Below are 24545 nucleotides of genomic sequence, written 5' to 3' on the forward strand. Positions count from 1 at the left end.
GTATTTATGTCTGGCTCTCATGTTCACATCAAGTGGCTTGACATACAGAAAGAAATGTATCCTGGAACTCCAAGAGAGCTTCAACGGTTGAGGGACACTAGGTGGGCGTGCCGGCATAGAGCTTGTCGTACTGTACTTGAAAGACTACCTGCTATTACACGTGTCCTTGAGGAAGTTGCTGCAGAAAACCATGGAGATAGGAGCATTGATGCACGGTGCCTGCTCGCTCAAATTGACCTGCAGTTCATTGGCCTTTTAGTGACGTGCACCAAGATTTTTGGTCGAAGCAAAAGGTCTTTCTGATATTCTGCAGTCTCCCTCTCTTGATTTGTGTTCAGCTGTAGATCTAGTTGAAGCCATTGTGCAAACTTTTCAGGATTACAAAGATGAGTCCTACTTTGAAAGTCTCTGGAAAGAAGTAGTAAATACTGCTGAAAACTGCAATGTGGAGACAGAACCTATTCCAAAAAGAAAGTCAAAACGGAGCAAAATGCTAGATGGGCATACTGTCATGTCTTCTGTTGGTGAGCGTTCTGAGCAGACCAGGGACTCTTTTCGTACCAGCATATTCTACCCTGTGCTTGATGTCATGCTCAGTGAGGTGCGAAGGTGTCACTGTTTTCAGAGGGGAGGCCCATATTGATAGAGTTTGGGAACCCATGCTCTAGTCTATTGGATATGTTGTGCAGGTGATTGTAACATACCGTAACTTCCAGTGTACGCTGTCTGACTGGTGTGTCTACAGTACCAGAGATTTAAAACGTGACTTGAGAACTGATAATTATTGTTTTTCATAACTATAATAAAACAACTGATGGCTTTAATAAAACAACAGTTTCCTGTGTATTCCTGTATTATGGAGGTGTGGGGTTTACAGTAGGTAACCTAAATATCGCTATATTTTACACTGAGACATTGCCACCCCAAAATGATCACATAACCATCCTGGCCACCCCACAGAAAATTTCCTGGCTCCGCCACTGTAGCCCACACAAAACAACCAAAGGAAATTACTGAAATGAATTTAAGGCTTGGACAAAATATAAATTACTAAACCAAACCTGGACAGCTTGCAATTTAAAAACACTCACACACGCAGACACACACACACAACATCACCACCCGTAGCAGCGGTATACAGGGCCAGTAACAGGAAACCGGCTGACCAAAAGCGGCCGACCAGACCTAGCCCAAGCAGCAGCAGCAGAACAGCAGCAGAGAGCAGCGGTGTAGCAGCATCAGAGAGCAGCGGAGAAGCAGCGGTAGCGACGTAGCTGTGGCCACGCAGCTGTAATTGATCGGCGGTGTTCCCGTTAGTCTCAAGCGTCTTTAAGTTCCGGTGATACGTCCAGGTGCATCGCCCCGTCCAAAGAGGGAGAGTGGTGAAGATGGTAATGCCTAGCAGGGAAGACAGCCACTACGCAGCACACGACTAGCAGACAATGCTCTGGTCAGCAGCGGTAAATGCTCCAAGTGATCACGGTGAAGACGCCGGATCTATTAAGGAATCACAGTTTTAGATTAAATGACACACGGACGAATATAAACAATAGCATGTCAACATGCGCCTACCTATGCTCGGATGCTAGCGGCGAGTACAATGAACCGGAAGTGGGCGGGCCGAATAGGCAGGAAGCGAGAAGCCAGGAGGAGGGACACGGCCTACTTTTATTCTCTCGGAATGACCAATGATTGGCTAATAAGCCAGAGGGGCTGTGGTGTAGTAAAACATTACGTTTGATGTGCAGTTGTGCCTCATACCACCACAGTAGTAGTAGCAGGCACAGCCATGCCGAGATGGATCCTTCCCAACCATGTTGCTGTAGACCAAAAAGCAGTAGTTGTTGAGCAGTCGGGATCAGGTTCCACCACGGTCGAGGGAGCACTGCTAGACGAGAAAGCACAGGGACTCCGGGTAACATACACAGAGGGAGCAAGAGAGAGAAAGAGAGGAGAGAGACAGGCTCAGTGTGTCACTATAAATCCCCCGGCAGTCTAGTCCTATAGCAGCTTAACTAAGAGCTGCTTCAAGGCAAACCTGAGCCAGCCCTAACTATAAGCGTTGTCAAAGACAACGTTTTAAGCCTACTCTTAAATGTGGGAACAGTGTCTGCCTCCTGAACCAGAACCTCTAATTTTGGAGACTTAAGGAACGACATCATGATGTTCATTTCAAACATTATGGTCCATTTACAGTAAAATAGATAGAGTAAAATGATGTATGCTTGAGGGCATGGCAATTTAATGATTGACAAACAAACTGATAGACCAATCAAAGCTGTTTGTGAAAGTCACCAAGTTTAATACAAATTTTTTTTGCTAAGTAACACCAAGTTTATTATTTTTTTGGCGACCACTTCTTTTTCTGTCAGTTGAGATGACATGATGCTACAAAAACATTGGTTCTTTAACAAAACTATGTACAGTTAACTACAGAACACCGCAACAGACACAACACTATTAGATACTTGGTGTCCAACAATGATCTCATGATTGAAAGTCTTGTGTTGTTGGGCCAACCCTTTCCATTGTATTTGTGTCCTCATGAATGTAACCACCTCTCCACCTCCAACTCCTGATGGAGGTGTCTGCCTCTTTAGCTGCATAATGCTCCACTATGACAATTCTAGAATGGAATCAACAGGTTTTTTTTGCCTGAAAACTTTACTTCGAGTTTACAGTTCCAGTCGAGACTGTAGTTTCTGCAGCTTGCTGAGCAGTGAGTCATTTCAAGTGACAGCTGACTGACAGCTGCAGGATTCAAGACAATGATTGCACAAGCAGGCAAGTGACCGAAACTGCCTTAAACCTATTGTCAGTGTCTGTGTGGTTTGGTAGCATAGGTGATGCGAGTACAGGACACTAAGCTGGCAGGCAGCCATGACTCAGCATCACACTGACCTACACTTGGCAGCCAGCCACAGGAGCTGGGGACAGGAAGTTTTGGAGTTACAGAAGAAGTTGCCAGCAAGGTTTTTAATAATAATCATAATAATAATAACAACAGGGTACTAAGCCCCGAAATGCTGATAAAGGGGCCATTTTATAACCAAAAATAGCACACACCCAGGAGAGAGAGAGAGATAAAGCGAGAAATTAACTTGAGCTGAATCCTGAACGGAGGTTGTGGGAAGTACCCTTTTTCACAAAGCCATATAAAAATGTCCATGTGTGTCTGCTTATGCTCACTCAGAGACAGCAGGAAACAGACTCCATTTTGTAGCCTGTGACCGTTCTATAAGACAGTGTTACATGACACAAATAAAACATGATCATTCAAATAAGACAGCACATGAATATGGCTGGTAGATGAGTTAATAACCCCACTTGATTACATGCAGAGGTAAAACCATAACAGTATAAATACGTTATATATAGGTAATTATTAGGGCTGTAACGATACACCAAACTCACGATTCGGTTTGTATCACGATTTTTGACCCACGGTTCGAAACAAACCTCGATTTTTTTGTTGGTGGGGGGGTGTGATAAGAAGAGAATTTTTTTTTTTAATTAAACATTTTAAATTATTTCCTACACCGCGAATATGAAAAAAAAGGCCCACCGAGAACGATTAGAATTAGCCGATCAAATTAAGGAAATAGATAAACAATATGCTCAAGTCAAAAACCCCGACCTATATAAAACACGAGTGGAGCTTCAAACCAAATTTGATTTGGCCTCAACTTATCTTGTGGAACGCCAACTTTCGAGGAGTAAGAGTTTGTTCTATATCCACGGTGAAAAATCTGGGAAATTATTAGCTAATCAGCTGAGAGGACTCAGAGCAAAGGGTCATATTACGAATATTAAAATGGAGGATGATGAGGCTACTTCGGATCAGGCAGAGATCAATGACACATTCAGAAGTTATTACTCCCAACTCTACACCTCTGAATTTTCAAATAATACTATACTAATGAATAATTTTCTGAATCGACTGAACATTCCCACGCTCTCCCCGGACAGTAAAATGAGATTGGATGAACCCATAACGAGAGAGGAGATAGATGTAGCTATTTCCTTGTTGCAGTCAGGAAAATCACCGGGACCCGACGGATTTCCCGCAGAATTCTTGAAGACATTTTCCTCACTACTTTCGTCACAGCTAAGCATAGTGCTGTCTGATTCATTCAGGGAGAGTAAGCTTCCGACATCATTCTATGAAGCATGTATCACCCTTATTGCAAAGAAAGACAAGGATCCGACGGAGTGTTCTTCATATAGGCCAATCTCTCTATTAAATGTTGATGCTAAAATTCTGGCTAAAGTTTTGGCCCGAAGATTGGAGAACATCTTACCTTCTGTCATATCTGAAGACCAAACTGGTTTTGTCAAAAATCGAAACTCCTATTTCAACATACGTCGGCTATTTGACATTTTATATCTCCCCTCTGGTGAAGCTCCTGAATGTGTCCTTTCTTTAGACGCGGAGAACGCGTTTGACCGGATAGAGTGGGCATATTTATTTGGTCTGAATTTCATCACCTGGATAAAATTACTATACTCAAGCCCCACTGCTTCAGTCCTTACCAACTCTGAGCTGTCACAACCCTTTAATCTCTATCGGGGAACCCGACAAGGATGTCCTCTAAGCCCCCTACTATTTGACCCGGCCATAGAGCCGTTGGCGATAGCAATCCGCAGTTGTGACAATATCTCTGGTATATGGAGGAATGGAGTAGAACATAAGGTGGCCCTATACGCAGACGACTTATTAGGTTTTATCTCACGTCCAGATATCTCTCTACCCGCCATGTTGTCCCTACTGAACGATTTTAGCCAGTTCTCAGGATACAAATTAAATTTGAGCAAATCTGAACTTTTCCCTGTCAGTGAGGGGACGCCAGCACCAGACTACTCCAACTTCCCTTTTAGGATTGTGAGAAACAAATTCACTTACCTTGGTATCACAGTTACAAAAAAGCACAAGTGTCTTTTCAAAGAAAACTTTCTTACCTTGCTAAACCACACAAGACGGTACCTGACGCAGTGGTCACCCCTTTCTACAACCTTGGTCGGCCGAATTAATTCCATCAAAATGAATATTCTCCCCAAATTCTTGTATGTTTTCCAATCAGTACCGACCTTCATTCCTAAATCATTTTTTGATACATTAGATTCTGTTATATCATCCTATATATGGAAAGGAAAGCGCCCTCGGCTAAATAAGGTTCATCTCCAAAGGCCTAGGGGAGAGGGGGGTATGGCGCTGCCTAACTTTCGTTTTTACTATTGGGCAGCCAACATTCGCTGTCTTACATTTTGGTCATATTTTCACAATCGATCTGACTGCCCTTCTTGGGTGACAATGGAGTTGGGTTCTGCTTAAAACTTTTCAGTTCCAGCACTTCTTGGATCTAAACTTCCTCTCCCACCAAATAAACTTATAGATAACCCAGTCGTTTGGCACACGTTGAGGGTGTGGTCTCAGTTCAAGAGACACTTTGGCTTCCTTGATTTTTGTCTCAAGTCCCATTTCCGCTAACCATCTTTTTCAACCTTCCTTATTGGACCCAACATTCCTGGAATGGCGGAGATTGGGTATTGAGCGGTTCAGGGATCTTTTCAGAGATAATACTTTTGTATCATTTGAGCAACTAACTGGAGAGTTCAATCTCCCAAAGACTCACTTTTTCAGGTATCTACAAATAAGACACTTTCTTCGCTGTCAGATACCAAGCTTCCCTCAGACACCTGGGGCCTGTACTACAAAGCGAGTTCAACATACCCAGGGTATCTTTCAGAGATCCAGCTTAAGTAACCCTAACCAAGGCAATCGGAGATAAGCGGTCACACGAAGCTGGTTATCAACTCGTTAACTCAACTCAGGGTTTACCTGTCCAGCTATGAGCGTCACATGAAAGAGGCGGCGTTTGCAGCATTTGACCAATCACATACATGGATCAGTCTACGGCAGTGGAGCGGCGTATTTCACGTACGAGGAGCGAACCATAATCTTACAGAAATACGAAAAAGTTAAACATATAATGCAGGCAAAAGGCAACAGTTTCATCTGCCAAATGCAGGAAGGACAGCTGGCAAAAACTCGCCGACGGAGGGGTTGGAGTGGGGGGCTAGATAAGGTTCCTTGTTTTGTACTCTTGCTCTGTGTAGTTGTGTTTTCTCTCCCTGCTGTGGATGTACAGGACCATCTCTCTCGACCTATGTGTTGATTGTGCATTTTATAAGCTCCCTGTCTACATTTTATACCTGTACCTTATATTTATGTAAAAACTATCTTTGAAAAAAATATCTTTGAGAAAAAAAATTAAACATTTTATTTATGTAACATTTCAATAACTTGGAACACTAGAAGAATAGAACAGTTGAAAACCTTCCTAAAGATTAAGAACAATATTATCGTCTCAAGTATGGTTATAAATATAAAATATAACAAAAATAAAATACTATAAAAATAGAACATTTTAAAATCTTTATAAACTGGACAGATTTGAACACTTAAGATTAAGAACAGTATTATGGTCTCAAGTAAGGTCTCAATAACATGAGCAAAAAAACTTGAACCCATCATTTTCCACCACCGAAAAGGGGCGCATGTCCAGAGCCATGAATGTTGCAATTGCCCGTGTAATCTTTTGAGCCCTGATTGAACGGCGCAAACAATCACGCGTACAGTTCATGGCTGCACCTGATTGGACGATCGCTTTCACAGCTGTCCTGTCTGCTCCAGGAGTTCACGCAGACCAACATGGCGGCCCGTTTGGAAACTTTCTCTTATTTTACGAAAATAGTTCACCGAAAGGTGTTTCTGAAAACATTTAAAGCGAGAAATAAGCTACGCAGTTGCTGAATCTGTCTTTATTTGACAATATTAAGTTTAGAAGATTTTCGCGAGCGTTCGCGAGTGTTCCCGAGGCGGCAAGTCGAGCCTGGCGCCTCTGATTAGCATAAAGTAGATTCACTTCAACTTTATGCAAATGAGGAGCGGCCAACTCGCGCGCCTTCTCTCGACATTTGCCGCGACGCTACAAGAATGCATTGCACGGCTTTTAACATAGACAATGACACGTACCTTGATAGCTGGAAGTTGTGTCGTGATTCTGCCTTCTCACACCGCGAGACAGGTTCGTGGATCAGTGTTGCGATTTCAGTTTCGATACGTGTGTCGTTACAGCCCTAGTAATTATATAAGTAGGGTGAGTAAATGCGTAAAAAGTGATTATAGATGTAGGATGACAATATATATATAATATTTCATCTGAAGAGGATAATGAGTAAAATAAAAGGGTATGATAAAGGCTCATATCTGATTTAACTACCTAACTAGTTCAACTTTTTTTCGTTCTAATTTTTCGTTTGAAAACAGTAAGATACATCATCATAAATTGCAACTTCCATACATCTGAATGTCCCCTTCCAACAATTTTTTCAGTTTTGAGTTAAAAATTGTCTAATTGAAACAATGTTACCAACATGGATAGTAAAATTGAGATCATAATCTAAAATACCTGCCAGATCTGTGACATGTGCCTGAATTTGCTTGAAGAGGAAGAAAACACTGACTGTATACTCTATCTTTCTACTTTTGGGCCAATTAAAATGATTGTTTTTTTGCTCATTAACTTATTTATCTTTTAAATATCACTCATCCAAATGTTAATATCGGAACTGGGGTTGTCTGGTGAAACAGATATATAGTTATAGGTCGTCAGCATAACAGTGATATTTGACATGGTGACTTATTATGTTGCTCAGAGAGCAAGTAGCAGGAACACCATATTCATTGTCAAATGTCTGTGACATAAAGTTGCCAAAGCTGACCAGAATAAACATGCAAAAGCTTTTGATAACATACAGTACATTAATAGAATGATGAAGATGTAATACATATTTGAATTCTGATCATGAGCTGCACCGTGGTGTAGTGGGTAGCACTCTCTTCCTTGTGTGGAGTTTGCATGTTCTCCTCGTGTAAGCGTGGGTTCTCTCCAGGTTCTCCGGCTTCCTCCCACAGTCCAAAGACATGCAGGATGGGGATAGGTTAATTGATGACTCTTAATTGCCCGTAGGTGTGAATGTGAGCGTGAATGGTTGTTTGTCTCTACATGTTGGCCCTGCGATAGACTGGCGACCTGTCCAGGGTGTATCCTGCCTTTGCCCAATGACAGCTGGGATCGGCTCCAGCCCCCCCGCGACCCTGAATATAGGATAAGCGGTAGACGATGGATGGATGGAATTCTGATCATGATGCATTCTGATGAATTTAGGCGCAGTAAAATATATGAACAGGTGTTCATGTGGTTTTCAGACTTTCCATTCACACTCACATTCACACCTATAATTAGCCTTCGTGTCTTGGGTAGAGTACCTGGAGAAAACCCACGCTATTTGGCGCTACAACCACTACACCACTGTGCAATTAAATTATTATTATTTTTATATCTGAGGCACATTTAATCTGAAAAACAGTGTTTCCCCATTGAATACAATGTGTCCTTGAGTTTTAAGGTTTTCTCTCTAGAGTGCCCAATGGATTCAACTAATGCCCTTGTTAGTTAGTTTCCATTTAAATTAATGTTTTGTTGGGGCTGACCATGCCTGCTGATCCAGTATGTCCTGATGGTCTTGTTCAGAAATGTAAAGGTTGCCCAATACAACACCATGTGAAAAATATGCTGAAGGCAAAAGTGTAAATGAAAGGATATCAAAGCTTATCAAAGTTATCTTCAATGCAAATATTCAATTGAAATGTCATCAGATGAAAACACAGAAAATAACCTCATGTGCACGTGCTCATAGCTCGACAGGGAAACCCTGGGTTGACTTAAAGGAGTCATCACCTGGTTTTATACGTATCCAGCCCCCCTTGGATCGCTTTGGATCAATTCGTAAAACTTATTAGAAAAAAAAAAAAAATTTTTAATCAAACATTGAGCTTGTTCTGACCATTTTTCGTACCGCGATTTTATCACGCGAGATTACGCGCGAGGTTTTGACTGGTCCGGATGTGCATTGTATAATATGTAATGAGGCGCGCGTTGATTCGCCGCAGGAAGGACAGAGCCGGGGGGGCTTGCCTGCATGCAGACTCCAAAACATAATGGCGGCGCTTCGGCGATTTCAGGTAGCGGACGGGGCGGGGTTGGGTGGTGAAAGAGGGGTGGGCTTATGCAAGTAGCCGCCACGGTGACGTCACCGAAGGCGCAGAATCAAAATCTCGTGCTTTAGGAATGCACACCCTTGTGTGCTATTCCTGTTCGGAAAAAGAGCAGAAGCGAAAAAACGGCGCCACTTTCAAACTCCAGCCTTTCAGGCAAGTTTCAACTGAGGTCAAACACAGATATGCATGTTTTAACAAGAGAAATTGCGATTTCCTGGTGATGACTCCTTTAACGAGTTGATAACCAGCTTCGTGTGACCGCTTATCTCTGATTGCCTTTATTAGGGTTACTTAAGCTGGATAACTGAAAGATACCCTGGGTATGTTGAACTCGCTTCGTAGTATAGGCCTTTTACAGATTGTAAACACGTCTCTTCTATCAGGTGTCTTCCCACAGGCCTAAACTGATGTTATCAAGCCTCTCTTAAAAAAGAACAATTTAGACACTTCACTAATGAACAATTATCAACCAATATCAAACCTCCCATTTCTGAGTAAAATCATCGAAAAAGCAATGTAGGAGCCACATTTAATTTATTCTTAATCGTAACATGTGCTGAGTCTCTTTTCTTTTTTGTAAGAAAAATGTTAGTGTGCACCCTCTACAGGTGGGGAGAGGCTACAAGTGTATGGGCATGGCGCATCGGGGGGAAAGCGGGCTATGGCAGAGACCGTCTTTAACCTCAGCCTGAGCCACGGCCCTGTGAACGCGTCTGCTAATGACTGGCATCCACGACGCTATAAAGGACACTAAAGCAATTACATTTTCCCTCTCTCTTCCCCTTCTCTTCCCCTTCCTAGGTCAAACAGCTTAAAAAGAACTTTGAATTATAGAGCTGTGAAGATGTGGAATAATCTTCCAGGAAACATTTCTTCAATCAGTGGACTTGCTCGCTTTAAGAGGAGCCTACGATCAGACCTTCGGGACCAACCAAATATGTGGTAGCAATTCTTTCCAGTGATTCGATTCTGAATGTTTGGACATGACCGTTTGACTGCTATATTTTAATGTCAGTAATGCAATGATGTGTTCAATGTAGGCTATGTTTAGAATGTTTCTTTTTATGTATGTTTCTAATGCTTCTAATGTATTGATGATATGATTTTACCAGTGATATGAATGTTTTAATGTTCTATGTTTGTCTGTTACGGACCCCAGGAAGACTAGCTTGGCGCCATGGCGTCCAGCTAATGGGGATCCTTTTAATAAACAAATAAACTGGCAGTCCTTTAAGTTCTGACTGTGGCCCCTCCCTCCAATCAAGTCTATTGACTACAGCTGAGCTGGCTGAAACTAGCAGATGCTCACTTAGCATAGACAGCTTCACAAGAATTTAAACAACAAGCTATCAACACAAGACTAAATGTTACAACTAGCTTTACTCACACAATGCCTAAACCCAAATCTACAATTAGTTTCTGACTTACCAACAAGAGACAAAGCAGCTTCCTTCCTTCCTCCAGACAAAATGTGCCATGTATATTATATACAAAAAATTGCCATGTAGTTCAGTTGTTAGGCTATCAGGAGGATCTCTGAAGGCTGATCTGGAAGATGGTTCTTCATTGTCTTCGGTAGAGTCAACAGTTGAAATACTCCCTTGTGCCACGCTTCCTTGTGCTGGTAATAAAATAGAATAAAAATCATTAAGGGTAAAAAAAACATCTTGTCACAATGCAAAACCTATTTCGTCTCAGCCTATATCACTTTCTTACGCACGTGTATTTCCCATATGTTTTGACTTTTCTGAAGAGTCTGAAGTCTATGAGATTAGTAACCATAGATATATATTTGTGTTTGGGGTTTAGCTCAGGAGGTAGAGCGGGTTGGCTGGCAACCGCAAGATTGCAAGACACCTCACCCTAATTGCCCTGCGTGGTTGACTCCGCCGTCAGTGTGTGAATGTGTGTGTGAATGTCTGTCATTACTGTAAAGCGCTTTGGAGAAAAGCGCTATATAAATGAGGCATTTATATATATATATATATATATATATATATATATTAGAGTTGAGCCGGATACTCGGCTGAAACGAACTCTCCGGTACGGATAAAGCACTTTTGCCGAGTACGAGTATTATACGAGTAATACGAGTCAATATCTGTGCTCGGATTAAATAAAAATCCTCATTGGGTAGCTGACTGTGTCTGCGTCCTGTGATATGCTACAGCCCCTCCCCTACACACTCGCAGACGTGTTGTTGTGTCCGCTCTGATCACTCACACACAGAACAGCTCTCTGTCTCTCCCTCAGTCACTCAGGTTCGCGGGTCGTTTTCCGTTAATGTTTAGGGTTTCTTTCTTCAGCTTCAGGTTTGTTATTACTTAGGTTGGTACTTACTTATGAACTAGTAGAGTTCTGGTACTTCGTTCAGATGTGGTGCCGACTCGCGTTGCGTCTCTGCCTGTCGGAGATTTTTCTTTTTCTTTTTTTAACCGTCATCTGGCTGCCTGGCTCTAACACTTTCTTGCTGTATTTCGTGAAAAAATAAAGCTGGTAGTGGTATAAATATTGGAAATCAAGCTACACACACACACACACACACTCTCTCTCTCTCTCTCTCTCCCTCCACCTCTCTCTCTCTGCCGTCGGGAGTTTTTTTTTTTTTTTAACCGTCAACTGGCTCTAACGGTTTTTTTTTTTTTTTTTTTTTTACTTCTTGCACTGAGTGTCTGACACTTTCTTGCTGTATTGGATAAAAAATAAAATAAAGCTAGTAGTGGTATAAATAATATTAAGCTACACACACGCCCCCCCCCCCCCCCCTCCCTCTCTCATGATCAGTGATACAGAATAATGAGTGACACAGAGAATACCAGTCAGAGTTTTCTTAACTTAAATCCCGCCCACTTTCGGGTTAGGCCCCGCCCACTCCGAGTACAGATACAGATACAGATAATTCATATGGTTAACAGATACAGATACAGATACAGATAATGCTGTACTCGCTCATCCCTAATATATATATATATATATATATATATATATATATATATATATATAGCGAGTTGTAATTATTGTAATAAAGAAAAGACGTTTTGCCTCAGTAGACATACATGTGTTAGCTAGGTGTAGCTAGGTATCATAGCTAGGTGGTCGCGCCGTTGAATGCGGTATTAATATCTCTATGTTTCGTAACGCGGTGACGTTACTGTTGTTGAAAGAATCCTACCTCATGTGTGTTAACAGTCCTTTACTTCGCAAAACAAAAACAATTTACGATACTTACGTTTAGTCGTTATTCTTTACAGAGACACCGTGGTCGTTCTTCCAAACGTAATGAAGTCAGTTCTGACCTGAAATGAGCATGTGCAACGCATGTTTTCCAGGAAGACAGAATATCATTGGACAAATCTTCTTGAATGTTGCGCCCAAAGGTTTGCGGGCGTTCATGGGAAGAGACTTGTCCGTTGGCCGCTGCTGCTGCTGCAAGTTTTGCCCCAGCCACACCGAGACTTGGAGAGGTAAGAATCCTAATCTATGTTAGTTGGTCAACTACATAACGTTGTGAAGAGTTGAATAAAGAAATTCTTTTGACATAATGTGAAATATTTAACTGTTGTGACGACGGAGTGGTCCGTTGGGAGGTGGAATTAGGTAACGTTAATGGCGTCTGTTTTTATTTTAGTCTTAGCCAGGAAAATGCTTACAAAACACATGAAACATTACATGATTAACTTCAGAAGCCATATGATTAACGCTGATATGCGTCATCATGAGTTTGTCAATGTCAACATAACGTAATGTTTGCTAACTTAATGGAGAGTGTCTTATGCTAACGTTAAGTACCGGAGTCCAGGCTCCGTTAGCGCCGTTAGCTCTGTTGGCGTGGCTACAGTCGAACTGGAGCGGTCCGTTTGTTAAACGAAATGAGCAGCGCTACAAATAACCAGCGCACCTGTGTACAGTGTACGTGTGTCTCTGTTAAAGATTAGCATTACTTTAGAGACTCATTTTTACAATCTGGACTCATGTAAAAATTACGTCACACGCGTCTTGTTCCGGTCAGTCGTCCTGGAAACATGACGCGCTGTCAGTGGTTCGGCGTTTGGACCAGAGTGAAATCAAATGTGTGTACCAGCTTGAAAAATGAAACCCATGTACCACTGTATACACCAGCAAATGTGGAAACACCCACTGTGGCTGCACTTAGGCAGTTTTTGAATCAATTATTTATTCCTAGATTTATATTTGTTGTTTTTCAGTTGTGTCTAATGGTCAAACTAGACAAAAGAAAGTCAAATGTCTTTATTTTGCTGTATAGGGTTTAACCTGAACCAGGCTTGACAACAATAATAATCACATCACATCCATGCAGGGGCCCGTTTCACAAAGCAGGTTCAAGAAACTCTGAACCTAACCCTGAACTCTGAGTTGATCAACTCTGAGATGGGCAACTCTGAGTTTTCGGTTTCAGAACAGCGGTTTTGAATTAGTTCAGTCAACTCTGAGTATGTAAACTCTGATCAATGGAGCTCCGATACTACGATTCAAAATGGCAACCGGGAGAGCGTCATTAGATATTACTGAGTGTTTATGTAGAAAACGAGCTCATCCTGAGAAAGCGGAGCAACGTAACTGCAGCAAAGTAGCGATAGTTGGCGTGGCAGACAATTACTGCCCGATCTAATATGTATAACTGAATGAAACAGTCTATTGATCTAAAGGTAATAATTGTTCATTTTCAGCTTTGCAGAGCGACACTGTGGTGTAATGGTTAGCAACGCTGCCTATGGTGCAGGCGTTCCCGTAGTTTATAAAGTAGCGCTCTGAATGAATTATCATTTTCATTTGGTGTAATCCCCCCAGGCACAGAAAGAAAGTGGCTTCAATTGAAAATTAAGCATAAGAATATTGCGCAAATACGTTGACTAAGGCATTTGATTTTAATCATATTTCACATATTAAACAGTAAATATAAGCAGATATTTCAACACAGGAATGTACTTAAACATTTCATAAATCTCCCGTTCGCAAAAACACTACCTCCGCAAAGAATCTGGTTGCGGATTATGTCCGCGATATGAAATGTTGAAAATGTCGGAGAATAATGTTTAGATAATATAGATATTATATTCGAATGTGATTGGAAGGAAAGGTAATCAAAATCCTCTCCCGACGCAAAGCTGCTAGAATCACTTTTATTTCCGTATCGATTAGGTTGACGATGAAAGGACGGCACAATTTTTCAGAGTTGGTTCAGATTCCGGAAAAAGGCGGAGACATGTAGGGAGAAACTCAGGGTTTGTTGAAGCAAACCTGCTAGCGAGCAGGTTAGGTTCACGGAGTATGTTACCCGGGTAACTGACTCAGATTTATGCTGAACTGGCTTTGTGAAACCGAAAAACCAGAGTTTCTCTCATCTCAGGGTTAACTAACTCAAGGTTTTCACTAAACCTGCTTTGTGAAACGGACCCCTGGTGTGGCAGTATATACTACACACACACACACACACACACACAGTAGGCCTATATATATTTATAAATTGTATTTATTTATTTTTTAGCACACTGTAATTGGTATTATACATAATGATCCAAAATTAATTTTTTCATTAACAGGATGAACAAAAAGAAAATATCGCTAAAAAAAGAGGACACAGGTTCCCACCCAGAAAATGAAGGACCTGCAGAGCTCCCCACCCCCAAATGAGCAATCTGGTAAGTATTGAGGTAATACTGTGAACTGGTATAGTTCCTGTTATGTAGAGATGGGGTGGGGGGGGGGTTAATAATCATAACATTATGGTCCAAATGAGGTCTAAAAATACCAGTCTAAATTGTTGTGCCCAAATAGAAATTGTTAAACATTTTAAACATTTTTGCAGGAAAGGAAAGAAAGCAGGTCCTTGACCGTAAAAAAGTTGACGGAATCCTAAGTAAGTGTTCTCAAAATTAGGCTCTGTGTGTTTTCAGGCCAGGATAGTGGGGATAATGATTATATCCAATCAGGACAGTGTAGCAATGATTACTATCAGAATAGAAATTTAACACCAGAAATTACGTTTTATCCAGTATCACTTACAGCACCTTTAAGGATAACAGACTGTTGTTTACATTTATGTTTATGATTGGCCCAAAAAACTGACTTGCTGATTTGCAATTCTTTGAACTGAAATGGATGTCTCACAGTGTTATGTCCTTTTAACCTGAAGTGGAGTTGTGGAGTTGTGTATGGTCTATGTGGTAAGTCTTTTTGTGAAATTACCCATACCAAATAGTAATGCTCTTGTCTTACAGCTTATGCCCTGAGATGTGCTACTCTACCTGGTTGGGAACAAATCGAGGAGGCCAAGCTCAAGAAAGCCTTTGTCAACAAATGTAGGGCCAGAGCAGGTTCTCTGGATAACAAGGAGTAGGCCACTGCTATAGCCTACAGTATATGGACTGCTTTCTCTCTCATCCTTTCTTTTTTCTTTTTCTTTTTCATTTTCATGGACCAGAGCCGTTAAGACAGTACCTGCCGAGTTGACTCTGAGGTTTGGTAGTATGTGAGTTACTGGTAGTATGTTCTCAGGTCCTTTACACATGGTTTCATGTGCTTGATCCAAACCCAAGTGTTATTGTTCCATGTAGCTCAACAGTGCTGGGGTCCGTTTCACAAAGCAGGTTCAACAAACTCTGAGTCTAACCCTGAACTCTGAGTTGATCTACTCTGAGTTAGGAAACTCTGAGTTTTCGGTTCCAGAACAGCTGATTTGAGTTAGTTTGATCAACTCGGAGTAGTTTCCCCCGGAGTTAAGTATAAAAAGACAGCATCGATGGACATTTTTCACTCCGCTGGAATTAGAAATAGTAATGCGCTCATACGGTGAGTTTGAGCACATTTTAAGGAGAAAGTGTAACACCGCTGCAGCAGCAAAACAGAGAGAGGCGGCGTGGGAGAACACGTCCTTTGCAATCAAAATAATATTACAGGGGGAAACTGCTTGAGTGGTAGCCTATTCATTTATTTCATTTAGGTGCAATCCTGCGGGGGAGAAGCACACTTGTCAGCAGCTTAAAATTAAACATAAGAACATTGTTCAAACAGGTAAGACCTCTGCATAATCTCATGGGGGTGCCTCATTTTGATCATGTTTTACATTGTACTGTAAATATTAAGTGGCTGTTTGACTGTACAGTTGTTTTATCTGCTACATAATGCTGTTTTCACACACATAAATGTCTTCTCATCTATATCATGTTCTGTTAAATAATTAAGCCTATTTAAACTAACACAAACCTCTACTCAGCCAACAGAAAGAAAGCAGATGCCCGTAAAACGGGTGGTGGCCCAGCACCACCACCTCTTACGGAGGCAGAGGAGCTGGCCCTAAGCCAGACTTTAGGAAGGCCAGTGGCTGAGGGAATCCCTGGAGGGAGCTCATCCTCTGAGCTCACCCCCCCAAGACACAAGTACTTTTATAAAATGTAATATGCCTAGACATATATATATATATATATATATATATATATATATATATATATATATATATATATATATATGTATATATATGTATATATATATATATATATATATATATATATATATATATATATATATATATATATATATATATATGTATATATATATATATATTTTAAGCCTATTCATGAAAATATTTATTTCCCTTTCATGACTTTTTTTTTTTAACTTTTGTCCCAACAGATTCTGATGGTGCAATCTGCCTGTTGGAGCCCCCTCACGCCACAACAGACCTTGTAACTGTAAGTAGGCAATACTCCAAAGATTATGTCAAATGGTAGTTTAAATTATACTGAAATGTATCACTCATCTAGGATGAAGAGTACGAGGATCCAGAAAGGCCTATAGAGGTAACATCTTGCTATGTTACCAATAGTTCTCTTTCCATTTACATTTCTTAACATTCTGGTGGAATATAGAGTGACATTTAGCCTACACTTTAACACATTCTCATCCTTTTTTAACAGGGCATGGCTGGGCAGCAGCAGGATGGTCCCTCAACTTCCACTGCACAGATTGACACAGTGAGATGGATGTTCAGTAAACACCATAGATTCATTCTGTGGAATTCATGTGCAACTGTATAATAATAATACATTTATTTTGTATAGCGCTTTTCAAAGGATGTCAAAGACACTTTACATATACTGTTAAAAATCAATACATTTAAAACAAGTACTATTAAACACAGGGAGGCTACAAGTGAGTGCATTAAAACAAGCAGGCTATTCTTAAGAGAGTTAAAAAGATGTACTGTGAAGTTATAAAACGGTTAAAAACAAGTAATATAAAGTTATAAAACGGTTTAAAAGCAGGCACATTTAAGAACAAGTTTGTGATGCAATACAGATGAAGTAGTGGATTAAGGGGGGTTGAAGGCAATTCTGAAGAGGTGGGTTTTGATGAGTGATTTGAAGGTGGTCTGGTCGGTGCAGGCTCGGATGTGTGGGGGTAGTGAGTTCCAGAGGGAGGGGGCAGCAATTGAGAAGGCTCTGTCGCCCCAGGTACGATGCTTAGTCCTGACAGGTGGGGAGAGGAGGTTTGTGTCGGAGGAGCAAAGGTTACGGGGGGGAGAGTGGTGGTGGAGCAGGTCGGTGAGGTAGGAAGGGGCCTGGTTGTGGAGGGCTTTGTGGGTGAGGAGTACTTTGTATTCAATGCGTTGGGGAACAGGGAGCCAGTGGAGATTTTGCAGAACAGGGGTGATGTGGTCACAGGAGCGGGTGTGGGTGAGGAGGCGGGCAGCAGAGTTTTGTATGTATTGCAGTTTGTCGAGGATTTTGGCAGGTGAACCGTAGAGGATGCTATTGCAGTAGTCTATTCTGGATGTGATGAATGCATGAATCAAAGTTTCGGCAGCAGAGAAGGTGAGTGATGGGCGGAGACGGGCAATGTTCTTGAGGTGAAAAAAGGCAGTCCTGGTGGTGTGATTGATGTGTTGTTGAAATGTGAGGTTGCTGTCGAAAATGACTCCAAGGTTGCGCATGTGTAGGGACGGGGACAGAGTGGAGTTGTCGACAGAGGAACAGTGCAGGAAGTGCAGTTATTAATGCTGATGAATTGCTGTCTGTTGGTGAGGTAGGAGCGGAGCCAGGAGAGTGCAGTGCCAGTGATGTTGTAGTAGTTTTCCAGACGGGAGAGGAGAATGGAGTGGTTGATGGTGTCGAAGGCTGCAGTGAGGTCAAGCATGATGAGGATGGTGAAGTGGCCGGAGTCAGAGGAGAGGGGGAGGTCGTTGGTGACTTTTAGGAGGGCTGTTTCGGTGCTGTGTTGTGGGCGGAATCCAGATTGAAATGGTTCATACAGCTGATTAGAGGAGAGGTGGGTTTTGAGTTGAGCAGCGACGACACGTTCCAGAATTTTTGACAGAAAGGGAAGATTGGAGATGGGCCGGAAGTTGGACATGATGTCGGGGCTGAGACCTGGTTTCTTGAGGATAGGGGTTTGAGTGCAGCAAGTTTGAGTGGAGTGGGGACAGAGCCAGAGATGAGGGAGGAATTTATGATTTTGACGAGGAGTGGGGTGACGGATGGAAGACAGGTTTTGATGAGAGCTGATGGGATGGGATCTAGGGTGCAGGTTTCATGCCGTTGGTGAGTTGAGGTAGGTCCATGGGAGACAGCAGGGAGAACTGTGACAGGCACTGAGAGTGTGGAGGGGTGGGATCCAGTGGTGGGGTTGAGGGAGCCGGGGAGGTGGTCAGGTTGCTGTAGATGTTGTTGATTTTATTTTGGAAAAATGACAGAAAGGAGTTACATGTTTCCACTGTGAAGCTGTAGAGATATTATCGGGGGGGTTGAGAAGTTTGTTGATCGTGGAAAAAAGAGTCTTGGGGTTGTTGGAGCCGGAGTGTATGAGGTGTGAGTGGTAAGTGTGCTGTGTTGAGAGCAGTTTTGTATATATGGAGAAAGTCTGTGTAAGCGTGGAGGTGAACTGTTAGGCCGGTTTTATTGTAGAGTCTTTCCAGTTGTCGTTTGCGGGATTTCATTTGATGGAGTTCAGGGGTGTACCAGGGATCTGAGTGGGTGAAGGTGACTGTTTTGGTTTTAGTGGGAGCCAGTAGATTGAGACAGGAGGAAAGAGTGTTGTTGTAGTAGTCCACAAGGTTGTTGGGATCATCAGACAGGGGGGGAGGAGAGATGGATATTGCACCGGTGAGAGAGGCTGAGAGGGCTGAGGGGTTGATGGACTTGATATTTCTGAATGAGATTTTGCGTTTATCTTTTGGGATAGGGATGGGGATGTTGAGGTCGATGATGATGGCGAGATGGTCGGAGATGTGGAGGTTGATGCTGGAGAGATGGTTTAGTGTGAGTCCAGTGGAGCAGACCAGATCGAGGATGTGACCATGGGAGTGGGTGGGGAAGTTGATATGCTGTGCGAAGTTGAAGCAGTGTAACAGTTCCAGGAATTCAGTGGCAGGTTTGCAGTTGGTGTCATTGATGTGAAGATTAAAATCTCCGAGGAGGAGGACAGAGGGTGAGATGGCGCAGAGCTGGGTGAGAAAATCTGTGAAGTCTGAGAGAAAGGTGGGATTTGGTTTGGGAGGGCGGTAAATAATGGCAGTGACAAGTGGAGTAGGACCAGGGAGTTTGAGGGCAAGATGTTCAAAGGATGGGGCAGCTGGGGTGGAGATGGTGGTGATTTTGATGTCCTTTCTGTGGATGGCAGCAATACCACCTCCCCGCCCTTCAAGGCGGGGTTTGTCCGTGTAGGTGAATCCTGTGGGTGTGATCTGGTTAAGTGAAAAATAGTCCAGGGGTTTTTGCCAGGTTTCATTGATGCAGAAGAAGTCCAGTTTATTGTCAGTGATGAATTCATTCAGAATGAGAGTTTTATTGCTGAGTGAACGTGTGTTGAGCAGAGCCATTTTCAGGTGTCGTTGTTTTTGGGTTGGTTGGGAGGACTGAGGGAGAGGACGGAGGTTGGAGAGATTCACGTGTGGTTTGTTGTGATGACGTTGTGAGGGAATACTGATGGAGGCTCTGTGGGTGATTATGGTTTGTATGGGTTGAATTTCTGGTGAGAGGGTTAGTGACGGGTGTGGCCTGCAGGGGGAGCCAGCGGGGGGAATAGTGCTGTGGGTTGGTGGAGCTGTCGGCGGATGTTCCGGGGAGGGGGCGTGTTGGGTAAACAGTCATGCAGGTGTGTGTGATTGAACCTGAACGGTGTGCTGTATGTTAGCTGTTAGCAGGTGACTACCTAGCAAGTTGGGGTGAATACCGTCCGGTTGGATAATGTCCTTCTTGTATGTATTCCCAGTTAACAGTCAAAGAGATTTACAAAATTCACCTGCTGAAAAAAATTAAAAAAACAGACAAAGAAATGCAGTACTTGGACCGCCAGATTAGGAGGGCTGACCTAGAAATTGAGATACTGGAGCACAAGTTAGAGGTAGGTGCATGGTCACAGGTGAATTATGTTAATCATGTTAACTATTGGAACACTCACTAAACTCGCTCTTGTATTTGCAGGAAATAAAGAAGTCCAAATGAAATGTGTTTTGTGTTTTTATTTGACTGCTGTGGTGGAGGTGGTGGTGATGATGATGATGACGGGGACTCAATCACTAAAGTGATGACGGCAAATGGTGTCTCTGACGGCTCTGCCGTCCTGCATAGCTGGCAGGTGGATGGGGTCGTCATCATCAGGGTCTTCAATTTGTAGGGCAGGGTGTTGCTCTCCTCTAATAGTGGCAATATTATGAAGAACAACACATGCCACAATAATATCACAGGCCCTCTCAGGGGTCACCCTGAGGTAACGTAGGCACTGGAAACGGGCTTTCAGCAGGCCTATGGTCATCTCAACCCGGGCTCTCATCCTGCAGTGAGCCTGTTTGAAGTTCTGTTGGGGGCCTGGTTCATACATTAGAGTATATTAAAAGGAGGGAGACAAGTGAATTATACAGTATTGTGCAAATCTTTAGGCTGCTTACCACATTGCAGTCTGTTGCTCAGGTTAGACTCCCGATACATCCTTGAGTCATGAACAGACCCAGGCCACTTGGCCTCCACATTGGAAATTATGTATGCAGCATCACATACGATCTTGACAGTGCAGAGAATGACAGATGTTGAACTATGATGCCGTCTTTAACATTTTGAAACAGTAGTCAACCCACATGTACCTGCACATTTATGCTGTGAGTGGACTTCCTATTTACATAATCTCCTTCATTATGTGACGGAGCCGTGATGGGGATGTGTGTGCCATCTATGCAGCCAATCACACTGGGAAATCCTGAAAAAAAGTACAATTAATAATCCCAGTCTGAGGTTGCAGTACAATGTCATTAACAGAATATTATTTAATATTCATTTAATGGATCTCTACATCATTCACCTGCAATCCTGTGGAACTCCTCCTTGATGGCTCTCACAGGTTTATGTCCCGGGAAATTGATCGGTAGTAGCCGTTTCAGGGCGAGGCACACCTTTCTGACCGCTCTGCATACAGTTGCCTTGCTCAAGTGCTCTGCATCTCCGACGTTGTACAAAAAACTCCCATTTGAAAAAAAACGCAGCGCAACACACAATATCTGCTCAGATGTGAGAGCATGGCTTCGGTTTGTGATGTTGGAAATGTAAGGACGGATTAGGTTGTGTATGTAAATGATTGACTGTGACGTGAAACGGTACCGCTCAAAAAGATAATTGTCTGGAAATGCAAGAACATCGAGGCGCGGTCTGATAATCATCTCCCGACGAATATTTAATTCTCTGCGCAGAACCACACTATGCCAAAACTCGCCGGCTGAATGAATGAATGAATGAATGAGGAAATCAAATACCGTGTGTGGCTGAAAGAGGGCGGAGACAGAGAGAAACTCCAGATTTGTTGAGAAAAACCTGGTCCCGACCAGGTTAGGTTCAAAGAGTAAGTTACCATGGTAACTGGCCGAGAGTTTAAGTTACCTCTCTCTGTGAAACAGGCTAGAGTTACCCCTCTTACTCTGGTTTGAGTTACCTCCCTTTGTGAAACGGAAAACTCAGAGTTTCCCTCATTTCAGGGTTAACAGACTCAGAGTTTTCACTAAACCTGCTTTGTGAAACGGACCCCAGGGGCCCGTTTGACAAAGCAGGTTCAACAAACTCTGAACCTAACCCTGAACTCTGATACCCCTTTTCCACCAACGCGAACCATAGTTCAAGAGCCGGGCCGGTGCCGTGCTGGTTCGCAGTTGGTTCAACTTGCGAACCGTCCGAGAACCTGTTTGCGTTTCCACCGGCTAGAGAGCCCAGAGAACCACGTCATTACGTCACTGTATACGTCTGAGGTTTCCCCGCAGCGCTAATTTCAAGCATAGCAGACATGTCTCTTCAGAAAAAGTGTTTATTTTGGTAAATAATACAATAACAATAAAATACACAAAATACTAAAATCACAACATTTTTTAAAGTGTAGAACAGTGTGTGATCAATAGATCAGAGTGTTTGATGTTTAGTCATCTGCAGGTTGGACCTCCGTTCAATATCGCCGATGTCCGACAGCTCTACAAACACAAACCAGAGAACAGCGGTTTAATCACAAACGTGTCCACGACGCTGCGAACACAGATGTTATGTTACGTTGGTAGTTGGTAACGTTTAGTGAGCCAACGGCAGTCAGAAAGTGGCATGCTAACGTTGTTGTTAGCAATATCACGCTAGCTGGCTAGCTAGCCGGTCAGCTTACATTACCCGAGGAAGCAAAGCCACTAGTTGCTGCTGTTACGAACCTAATCACTAGCTTGGTAAACTAAACAGAAATGTGTCGTTAGTTTGCAACGAGGTTAAACATTTAAAAAGTGAAACTTACCGGGAACAGTAACGTTAGTAAAACTCCGCACTCCGCAGCGGCGTATTTTCCCCCGTTGCCTCGAGCGTTAACCCCGCCCCCAGCCCCTAACGTAAGCCGGGCCCAGTTCCAGCCCAGCAAAGAGTTGGGGCCGCTCGGGAACCAGTTTTCCAGGCCGAGAGCCGGCTCTTTGTCTGTGGAAACAGGAAGAACTGGTTCGCGATTGGGCACCGGCTCCGAACCGGCCCTCAAAATGCCTCGGTGGAAAAGGGGTATGAGTTGACCAACTCTGAGATGGGCAACTCTGAGTTTTCGGTTTCAGAACAGCGGTTTTGAATTAGTTCAGTCAACTCTGAGTATGTAAACTCTGAGTTACGCGTGTGCCTGCCGACTCTACAAAGCCATCATCAATGGAGCTCCGATACTACGATTCACCATGGCAACCGGGAGAGCGTTATTAGATATTACCGAGTGTTTATGTAGAAAACGAGCTCATCCTGAGAAAGCGGAGCAACGTAACTGCAGCAAAGTAGCGATAGTTGGCGTGGCAGACAATTACTGCCCGATCTAATGTGTATAACTGAATGAAACAGTCGATTGATCTAAAGGTAATAAGTGTTCATTTTCATCTTTGCAGCGCGACACTGTGGTGTAACGGTTAGCAATGCTGCCTATGGTGCAGGCGACAGCGGTTCAATTCCTGTAGTTCACAAAGTAGGGCAATGAATAAATTATCATTTTCATTGGGTGTAATCCCCCCAGGCACAGAAAGAAAGCTTCAGTTGAAAATTAAGCATAAGAATATTGCGCAAATACGTTGACTAAGGCATATTGATTTGAATCATATTTCACATATTAAACAGTAAATATAAGCAGGTATTTCAACACACTTAAACATTTCATAAATCTCCCGTTCGCAAAAAAGCTAGCTCCGCAAAGAATCTGGTTGCGGATTATGTCCGCGATATTAAATGTTGAAAATGCCGGAGAATAATGTTTAGATAATATCTAATGTGATTGAAAGGAAAGGTAATCAAAATCCTCTCCCGACGCAAAGCTGCTAGAATCACTTTTATTTCCGTATCGATTAGGTTGACGATGAAAGGACGGCACATTTTTTCAGAGTTGGTTCAGATTCCGGAAAAGGCGGAGACATGTAGGGAACATGGTACTTATTACAGTTACATAAACAAAGCTTTCACACCGTTCTAAACGGATCTCTGGGTGTAAACGGCACGGTTCCAATTTTGTAAATGTATTTCTGTTTTACTTAAAAGAATAGTTAACCAAAAATGAAAATTCAGTCATCATCTACTCTCCCCCTTGCTGAGAAGAAGTCAGGTGTAGTTTTTTAACTACATAATTTTTCCAAGCAACAGAAGTTTTAGGTTTTGAGGATTAAAAAACTACACCTGACTTCTTAACAGCAAGGGGACCCTGAATACAGGATAAGCGGTAGACAATGGATGAATGGATGGAGTATTGTTTTTACGGTTAATTCTAATTACTAAAGATAATTCATCTTTAAATTAAATTCTCAATTTGTTCTCATATTTCCAAATATGGCTCAGATATCATTCTCATATATAGCTTTAGTAAGACATTTAAGAGAAATAATTGAGACATGGAAGAGATAATGATGAGATCTCTTTTAGGGCTCAGACTTCTCAGATTTGTC

The 24545-nt window shown here is 42.5% G+C and overlaps 1 protein-coding gene and 1 long non-coding RNA gene across 2 annotated transcripts in view; one reads left to right on the plus strand and one right to left on the minus strand.

Moving 5' to 3' along the window:
- The window catches only part of nmbr (neuromedin B receptor), a gene marked incomplete at its 5' end in the record, with an annotated part of 135023 nt that overhangs the window by 101555 nt on the left and 8923 nt on the right, over nt 1–24545 (plus strand). The window lies entirely within an intron of this gene.
- LOC311027217 lies at nt 22410–23138 on the minus strand. Its single transcript, XR_014598580.1, has 2 exons — nt 22889–23138; nt 22410–22583 (listed from the first exon to the last, which is right to left on the minus strand). It is a non-coding gene; the product is annotated as an uncharacterized lncRNA (long non-coding RNA).

Source organism: Eutrigla gurnardus, assembly GCF_963514095.1.
Source record: "Eutrigla gurnardus genome assembly, chromosome: 16".
Classification (NCBI taxonomy): Eukaryota; Metazoa; Chordata; class Actinopteri; order Perciformes; family Triglidae; genus Eutrigla; species Eutrigla gurnardus.